The following is a 10341-nucleotide window of genomic DNA, read 5'->3' on the forward strand; positions in this document are numbered from 1 at the left end:
CTTTTGAATAACATAATATTGTTATGCTGCGAGTTTTGAATCAGTTTCAATGTGATTTTCATTGTGAATGTGATACCGACGTTCTCTGTTATGAAGAACAGTTATTTTAACACTTTTTTTTCCAATACTTCAAATGATTATTATTTTCACATGTTCTATTTTCACATGTTCATTAGGGCCGCACTTCAAATTTGTTTAGAAGTGAAATTATATAATTCAATGCAGTAATATAGAATGTGTGATCAAGAGCCTAAAATATTTTCCTATTATATTCTAACATTAGCTTTTATTATTAGAAAAATATTAGCTTTTAACTGTAAAATTTTAAAAATCACCATCACTAATAAAAATAAATTAAAAATACCCTATAAGACACAAAATTTGATAAAACATTCAAAAATTGAATATTTGATTAAATTGAATTAAATTTGTTAGAATATTTTAATTTTTGAAATTAATTAAATTAATCTTTAAAATATTACAAATGAATTATTTAAATTTAAATTAATTTTGCGTTCGAATAAACAACGGAAATCAGGGTTAAATTGAAGTCAAAATTAAATTTGAATTTTTTATTTTAAAGCTTATGTCATTTTTCTACTTTTTTTTTTTGAATGTTTTTGAATGAATGAGACAAGCATGAATGAAAATGTGCCTAAAAGAGGTATTTTAGCTCATGATTTAAAATTATGTTTAAATATTCATTTTATTAAACGCCATTTATTTTAGCAAACACAATGAATATTAAATTTTTAAAATTATTAGAATCTTTTTTAATAGAATAATATATTTCGCTAATAATATTTATTTTTTGTCTTTGAATAATGATTTTATGGTTAATAATTGCAACCACAAACTTAAACATTGTTCTTACATATTTCGTTTGATAAGAAATTCCTGCACATACATCAATTTAACAAATATAACGTCTAAAAACATTTCTTAAGGCTCCAGATGCTTCTTTATTACATTGAAAATGATTTTCTTGCTATCTCAATTGTAATAATTTCATACTTGGACGTCGTATCTAAATCCGTGAATACCATAATTATCAATATATTGGTGTATTGCTGTGAAAATACCTAAAAATAAAAAAAAAATTAATTATTTAAATAAAAGTGTCCCAGATAAGTGAAAGGGTTCGATTATGAATTTGTTTTTTTAGATTACTACTGTGTACTTGGAGGCTTTTGGGTATTGTGCTATAGAAAATAACTTTCTGTCGTGATCAAAAGATTGTTTACTTTTTATGGAAAAGCTCCTGATAATAAACTAATGTCGATCATTTTATACTGAAAAGAAAATGCAAGTGTTATGCAAGTAACAAAGAGTTATAGTAATGAATGTGAACTATAATAACAGTAAGAATTTAATATTTGTTGCATATTACGAGTATGAGCATTTCACAAATTATTATGGTGATTGTATATCAAACACAATTATTGATGACAAATCTCTCCATTTATTATGGAGAGTTGCCTTTTTGGTCAATTAGTTTAGTGAATTCAAAACTCACTGAATTAAAAGCTAGTGAAGAAAGTTATCATAACTACGAGTGTTATATGAATCCAACTCACAATAGATAATTGTAAGCTGGATGTTTGACTTAACTTTACTATACTAAACTTAACCTTTTATAATTAATTCAAAAAATGCAATTTCTTTTTTCTTGTTTTCCTTTAATCCGTTTATGCAATATTGTAATACTTAACTTATATAAATCAACCATATTTTTACTAATTAATTTCATATTATATACTATATTTAGGTTATGTGGGTTCAAATTTGGGGAAAAATAAAGAAATTGTATATGCACTAAGTAGATTTTTGTAATCATTTTAAAAAAGTTAATTAAATTTCTGTGAAAAAACAAAAGGAAAAGACATTTTTTTTTCTCAGATTGCATATTATTTTTTATGAATTTTTAACATGATATTCGCATGCTGTGTGCAATTAAAAAGAAAACAATCAAGGAGGAAAATGCTTATATGTTGTGATTAAATACTTTTGAAATATAGAGAAGTTTCAACTGACTGTGAATTGAGCACTTGTAATCTGAATATTTCTTGTAATTTCGTTTTTACTCTTTTTGGTTACTAATGAAGCACTATACTGACTATTGTTACAATGATAATATTGTGGTTTTAAGTGCGTTAATATCAATATCAATAAAATTATGTATGTATATGCTTGTATAAACGCATTTATAAATTTATTATTTAATTTACAAAACATTAAATGATTGCCTTTTTTTTTATATTGCATAATTTTCTTGTCTTGTGGTCTTACCACATCTTTAATACTTTTTCATGTTATTAATGAAATAAAATCTTTATTTTCAAAATGGAATTTATATTTCCCTATTAATTTCTCCTATCTTAAATATATTTTTTTTCATAAATATTTATTTGTTTCCTTTTGTTTTTTTTTTTCTATAAATTAAAGAAGGATTTAATTGATTTATTAAGAGATACAACATACGAGTTATAATGTGATAAAATCAGGCAACGTACACAATGTAAACTTAATACAAAGTAATAATGTATGAAACTGAAGATGGTGGAATATAGAAAAGACAAAATTAATTTAAATAATACAATAATTGTACTATAGATGAATGAGAGACATTTTGCTAAGTGTTTAATAATAATATCATATGAAATTTAAGGTTATTGAGGTCATGAAAGTTATACAATATATTTGGAATTCGGAAATATTTATTATATTTTTGTGAACAGATTTCTTTCATATTTAACCGGGTTTTGTAAATTACTAGTGATTATAAAAATACTCAAAATCGCCCTGTCTCTTCTAATACAATTTACGCGTATCATCCATCATGTTGTACCATCGAAAATCTAATTTTTTGCTTCTTCAGAAGTTTCAAATCTATATCGTTCATGCCTCCTCTACTCTCGATAGTTTACATATTTTACTCCTCAGGAGAGGAGACAAAATATGTAAATTCCTGGATTCAATAAAAATTCCTGGATTCAATAAAATTTTTAGAGTATTCCAAAAAAAAATTATACAATATTCTTCAATTTTTTAATGTTAAACAATGCAAATGAGGTTAAATAACGTTTCTTAACCTAATTTATTTTCTATAAACTTCAATTCTTAACTTTTACTATTTAAGTCCAGACAGACGTCTACCTGCTATTATTGTAATGCACCTCTTCAAAATATAAATCTAAATACCTTCTGGAAAAGATATTTTTAATATAATTTAAAAAATAAAGAGCACAAGAAATATTTGTGAATCACTTTCTAAAATATTTCTTAACCTATAAAAATTCAAAACAATGAAAATTTCAACCTTTCTATATAAGTATAGGCACTACAGGTCAAAACTAATGACTCTAAGATTTCATTACAACTCTTCTATTATAAAACTTTATACTAAATAACACTTTTCTTCTACTTAGCATATAATTTACAAAATTTATTATTTATGCTTCAAGAAATTTCATATTAAAAATTTTATATGTAGGCAATGGATTAAAATAAATTTGTTTCCTTCTTCGTGAGTAAAGCATTCAAATTATTCATTATAGTGTTGTGGTGCATCTTTGACAACAATATAATCAAAAATAGTTTTCAATATATGTGTATTGTGAATGTGTTTTAACGTTATTTCTTAAAGTTAAAGAGTTGCGACCATATTAGAAAATGAAATGAATTCGATGGTATTTCTGATTTCCTTTAGGACACAGGTTCTCCTCTTTATCCAGGTTAGGTTCTAGGATTTATCCAGAATTTTTCATAACTTATTACTTGCGGCCAGAATATTCAACACATTATTCTCATACATTTTTTGAAAAAGACTGGCAACTTAAGGCGAATTTCCAGATTTGACTGCAGTATGTCAGAACCGATTTATTATCATCATCGGAACACTATTAGTTTTGTTGTTCATGACCTTTTCTTGTTTTTCAATGCTACTTCTTGCATTCTTGGGATTATGATGCCGTCCACATAGTACATACTCTAAAAATTTAACCTTAAAAAAAATTTCAAAAGTCAAATTTTATTTTAATATCCTGTAGTAGAGGTGATTCAAAACAGTTTTTAAAATTTCAGTGCATACTTTAAGCGATTATATTGTGTAAGTCACAAATTTATAACATTACATATTTCGTACATGTTTTTATATACATACATATGTGTATAATAGACCGAATCACAATAAGATGCGGGTGAAATCAAAGTGTCTTAAATCTTTTATGATAATGAAAATAATATGGCGCCAAAAAGTTAAAGTATTTTTGAACACGGCCAGAAATTCATATGGAATTGATTTGTGTAACATTTTTTTATTTTATTTAATTACAAGTTAAATAAGGGAATTCCAATTTATATTTTAAATATTTCGTAAATTTTTGAGCTGAAAAAAGGTTAATACTTATAACAAATATTTTATAAGTTAAAAAATTTGTTCTCAATCTCACTTTAATTATAGCATTTGATGAGATAACAGTCATCTTATGTATACAATGAAAATAATAGCGACCTCACACAAAATGTTACGTTGTACATGTTAATGATAAAGCGATTTAAATTTATATCGAAGAAAGAAAATTAGCTCTGATTGATAACTTTTTTTATCAGGGAAATAATTTTTATGCAAATATTGTGTTGTGTGAATAGAGTTTTAATTGTTGAGTAAATTAAAATGATTAAAAATTAATTTTAAATTCTTATGATAAAAAGATTTGCAATTATTCTTTATTTTAAGCTAAAGCAATAAAAAACTTAATCTGACCCATATTTTAATATTAAAATTACCATTTTATAGAATTAATCGTTTTTCATACATTTTATTTTTTCAGATTTCAACAATAACAGTGCGCTTGACATTTATGATGGTAATCAAAAATTTATTTGATATTAAACACAAACGATTAAAACAAAATATATCTGTCGGCTAAATTTAAAATTAAGGCAAATATTAATTTTAAACACAAAGATTTGGATAATTTCAAGGTGAATACCGTGAGATAAAATTATAAAAATCATCCAAAAAAAAAAAGTATTATTTATACATGTTACTTTCATTGTAAGAACTTAATTGCAGTTGACCGGAGAAGAGGGCATATTGGGAAAGAAAAAAAAATTTAAAAATATACGAAATCGATTAAATCAAAATTAAATCGATTATTTATTGAATACTTATAAATAAAATTAAAAAGAAATATGAAAATGTATATTTAAATAGTAAGATGATTTCTAATGCCATTCCAATATTAAGGGGGAAATTGAGAGTTCTAATTCAATTTATTTCTCAAGTTATTTTTTGATTTTTAAAGAATCATAAGATACAGATTTAAAAAAAGGCATGAATCAAAATCGATTTCTTAATTTGCTACTTAGTTACCGGAATAAGGATCGAAAAATTTGAACCTTTTTCAAATTTTATTAAAATTTTGAAAATAAATAATTTGTGAACATCTAACCCAGAACACTGTTTCATTGTCCGAAATTATAGATTAATAAAAAATTTAGCCAATATTGAATTTGAGTTTAAGGTACGAACCAAATGCAAAAATGCCAGTTTTCCAAACTTCTATAAAAAAAAAAAATATCCAAAACTGTGGTGGAAAAAATATATTTTTTTTTACCGAATAAAACTTTTCCTTTATTGAAAATAAATTCATAAAAATAATTCACCTTGAAATATCACAGCTTGTCTATGACAATTTTGATTGGCAGCTAATCAAAATAACAAATATTAATAATACATTGTAGGTACATAAATTGGTTTTACAGTTATATAGAAAATAGAAATCCGTTATTTGATCTAGATAATCGATTAATCGAGATTATAGATTTAAAATGAAAAAAAATTGTAATTATTCCTTGGGCTATCATTTTTTTTTATGAAAATTATAACAAAATGTTTGAATCCTTTGTAAAATTATTTATTAATTTTTACATCTTTTTGTTTTATAATTCAAAATTCAATGTTATTGTATTGGAAAAGCTCAAAGAAACTATGAGAGTAAAAATTTTGTTCTTTAAATGTTTAAAATAACTACAATATTATATTGTAAATTAATTTAAAATGATATTACAAAGTTTTCTGTAATGATTTTAAGAATATTTCCGAAACGTTCAGTATCAAAACTATCAAGTAAATCACAAAGATATTAATTAATCCTAGAAAAATATTTAAGGTATTCTGATAAATTTGTTAATATTAATCGTTTTATTTCCATGAATTGAACATGAACTTAAACATAGTATTAGCATAATATGTGGACAATTTCCGACTTTACTCTTAGTAAGTAATTTATTATATAAGTGCATATATAAAATGTATAATAATGAAAATATGAATTTTTGATTTTAGTTTAACAAGAAATCCAGTTTTAGTTTTATTAAAATTCCAATGTTGGTTAATTGATTATTTCTCTTTAATTTTTTGTCTGTTACATATAACGTGGAAAAGGCTTTTTTATATATTTATATTTGAAATATTTGCAGCGAATACTTTTTCATATATATTAATTACCAGTTTTGAACGAGACAGTATAGGGTTTATATCGAAACTCTTGTGCGATGCAAAAAAAAAAACAAACAAATCCAATTTCCATTTCTTGTTTTCTGTGGTTACAAGGAAGTGTAATGATCGCAATGTTACCTTTATGTATGCTTGTAATGGAATTATTTTTAGTAAACGGAAATTTTTGTAAACCAATAAAGTGCTTGGAAAATAAAGAGGAAGAAATATCTTCTCTTACAGTGGAATGTTGGTTTTTTTTTTCACCTATAAAACAAAAGTGAAAATCTATGATATAAGCATAAATTTAGGATAAATTCAATTTAAAAGAAATTAAGAAAAAGTAAATAGGTAGTAAAAATTTAAGAAGTTGACTAAATTTAATTTTTTAATTAATTAGTTGACTAAATTTGTACGCTAATTAGCCACAATTAATAGTTTTAGAGAGAAAACAAGGGCTCCCTTAACAGTTATTCATCATCGAATATTAATTCAATCTTTTATTTCCCAAACTAAATATCAATACTTTCAAAGAAACCCTACACCTTTAGAACTATACAACGGTAAATTATGAAATATAAATCATTTTAAAGATAACATTTTCATACTGTTTTTTACCTTCAAAATAGGCCTCGGTTACTTGAATAACTTGATATAAAGTGTTGGTTTTTGAAAGCCAAAGTAGTGATAATTTTCATCTCTGAAGGTACTTTTCGCTTTTTTAATGACCATAAGTGCTTCCAAAAACGGTAACATGTTGTTAAACGGAAGCGGATGCAGAACAGTCGTAACTATTCATATGTTGCAGTCTCCAATCTACAACTTTAAAATAAAATTTCATTAATAATATTTCAATTTTAAAATAAGCAATCGAGTTAAAAAAAACACTTGAAAATTATTTTAATATTGACATTAAATCTTATGTTAAAAGGTTATTCTCTAACCAATTGCAATAATCTTCTTTGAAAAGAATAAAAAAAAAACAAAATATTTATCATTCTTACAATTTTTTCATTTTTTATATCTTGTTATAGTTTATATTCAATTGATTCAACCTTCCAGCTTACCAGCTTCTAACTCACCATACCAATGGCATTTTAAAAATCAATAATGTTAACTAAAAACCATCAAACGAGAGTATTAAAGCCAGTAAAGCTATGAATTCTTATAGTAAAATTATTAGGAAAAAAAAAATTCTAAAGAATTGGATTGGGAAGCATGTTGTAAAAAGAATTTTCCACTGTGTGCGGTCTGTTTGCTTTGTGGTCATTTAAAACACAAACAAAAAATACAAGAAAAATATTTTCAAAAGAATAAATTATTTATGAAGGCATGACTAGCTGTTTGATATGCATCTACATACGTCGTATCTAAAAAAATATATTTTTATTTCAATGAAATACAGAACTTTCCTAATAAACCATGGGTAAGCGTAACAAAACAATTAGTTTTGGAAAAAAAGTTAATTTAGAACCTAATAAAAAATCAAAATATTTTGAATGTTTTGAGAAAATACAACAAACAAAAATTCTAAGTGCAAACAAAAATTTGAATTGTTGTTGGAAATTTTAAATCTGAAGACAATAATTATTGCCAAATCATTTCAGGAATTGTTGATTGAATATTTAATACTTAATATGATAAATTGTTGATCATGGATATTGGGGTGGAATCCTGCAATTCGATACTACTAAATATAGTAGATTTTTTCTTTTAATCTAAGATCCACAATTGCAGATTCTTCAGCTGTCAGCAGCATGCTAAAATTAATTAGCCCTTAAAACTGTTTCCCCTTCCGGATTCGGTTGCGTATACATGTGGATGTATTAGCCTCTTAGTGATGTGATGTATAATATTTATTATAAATACGAGCATCATTTGCGGTCAAACTGTTTAGGTTACTTCGATGAACTCACCCAGAATTAATTAGGTTCCGGCAACTTTGGTTCGCTGCTTTTCGATCTATTTATTACATTTTCTAATTTCTATTAACTAAAAGCTGTGATTTTCCCATTTGGTGTTAATGACGATTTATATTTGCATTTCCGCTATATTTGGAATAGGTAACACGATGTTAATATTTATAATATTTTCTATCATTTGATTGTATGCCACTGTTCTGCGCTTTTGCATAGCGACATTATAACCAAGTTCACAAGAATCGTAACACATTTCCTCATAAATGGTTTTTTCAGCAACTGATAGCAAATTTTAACGGCTTTCTTACCAATATGCTGCCAAGAATGTATGAGACTTTAACTCTTGTGTTACTATTTTCTGTAAAAAAATGTTGATAAATTTCTTTAATTATTGAAATACAAAATGTTTGAAACTCAAATATTTGAAAATTAAGAAAAAAATACTAATGTTTGAAAAAAACTCTCATTGAATTTTTTTAATTTTTCCTATAATTTCCTTTATAATTTAATGAATTTTTTTTATTAAAATTAAATAAAAGATAAAAAACAAATTACGAAAAATTATGTAATGAAAATTACCTATACTTTTACATAGAAATAAAGAAGAAGTGCAAATATAATGAAAATATAATAAAATTCAAAGAAGAGAAAAAAATTTTTAAAGATGCTATAACTGTGCAAAAAACAAAAGGTGACATCCAAGCTTAATTAGCAACAAAATTTTTTTCTACCCTTCTTATGTAAACTTTCATATTTTAATTGATTTTTTATTTTTTCTAGGAAATAAAAATTTTTATTATTGCTTTGTTTACATTTTTCTTTTTATAATGAAATAAAAATGTAACGAAAAAATTCTTAATACAAAAACCCGGATAGATGCTCTCTGTTATATACAATTATTCATTTTAAATCCTTAATGTTTTTAATTTTCGAATGACTTTCGATAGTTTGGCACCCCTTTGCAATAATTATTTAGTATACTACTTCAGAAATTTCAATTGAGATTTTATGATTACCATATACCAAAACATTTAAAAGTGTTACGAAAGGATAATTATTTCATAGACGACCTAGAGTTGGGCACTCCCGTTGGCACAAAAGGTATTATATTAAATTTTTGTTTCAGACCGATTTTTGACGTTTATTATAATATTATTCAGTAGGTTCACTATTTGTAGCGCTTTATTTTAGTTCAATACAAAGCTAGAGAATAACCAAAGCAAAAATAGTCAAAATATCCATGTCAATTAAGAATCAGATATGAGCTATTCAATATCGACTGTTCATGTCACTGACAAACTTCTCAATTTTCTTGTAATTTAAGGACTTTAAAATTACTTGTAATTTTAATTAATAAAATAAAAGTACATTTATAGTATTGTTATTTATACATGTTTCAATCATAATTATAATTAAAATAAAATTATTAACTTACAATTTCTATAATAAATTTAGATAAACCATCATTTCATATTATTTTAATTAATTATACTAATTGAACTTGTTTGATACTTATGATGAAAACAACCTGATATTATACAATAACTAAAATTGTTATATCTTTAATGGTTTTTTATTTGACATAATAAAAATTTTATGATTGTAATTCTTTTTTATTTATGAAATATAATGTAATTATTATATAATAATAATAGACAACAATTTTAAAATGTGAAGACAAAATAATCAAAAATTTTTATTACGATTAAGTTATTATTAATAATAATTTTTTCTTCTGAAAATATTTCAACTGTAATGCGATTTTAATTAAATTTTAATTTTCGGGAAAATTTAAAAATATTTAATATTAAACAGAATAGTGATAAAAAAAAAATCAAAATTAACTTTCTCTACATCTGTTTGAAAATAAAAGTTTGCAACACAAAAGCGACTAAAAATGATTATGGCCTTTTGAAAACA

This window comes from Condylostylus longicornis, unplaced genomic scaffold (assembly GCF_029603195.1).
Source record: "Condylostylus longicornis isolate FDR11 unplaced genomic scaffold, ASM2960319v2 ptg000002l, whole genome shotgun sequence".
Taxonomy (NCBI): Eukaryota; Metazoa; Arthropoda; class Insecta; order Diptera; family Dolichopodidae; genus Condylostylus; species Condylostylus longicornis.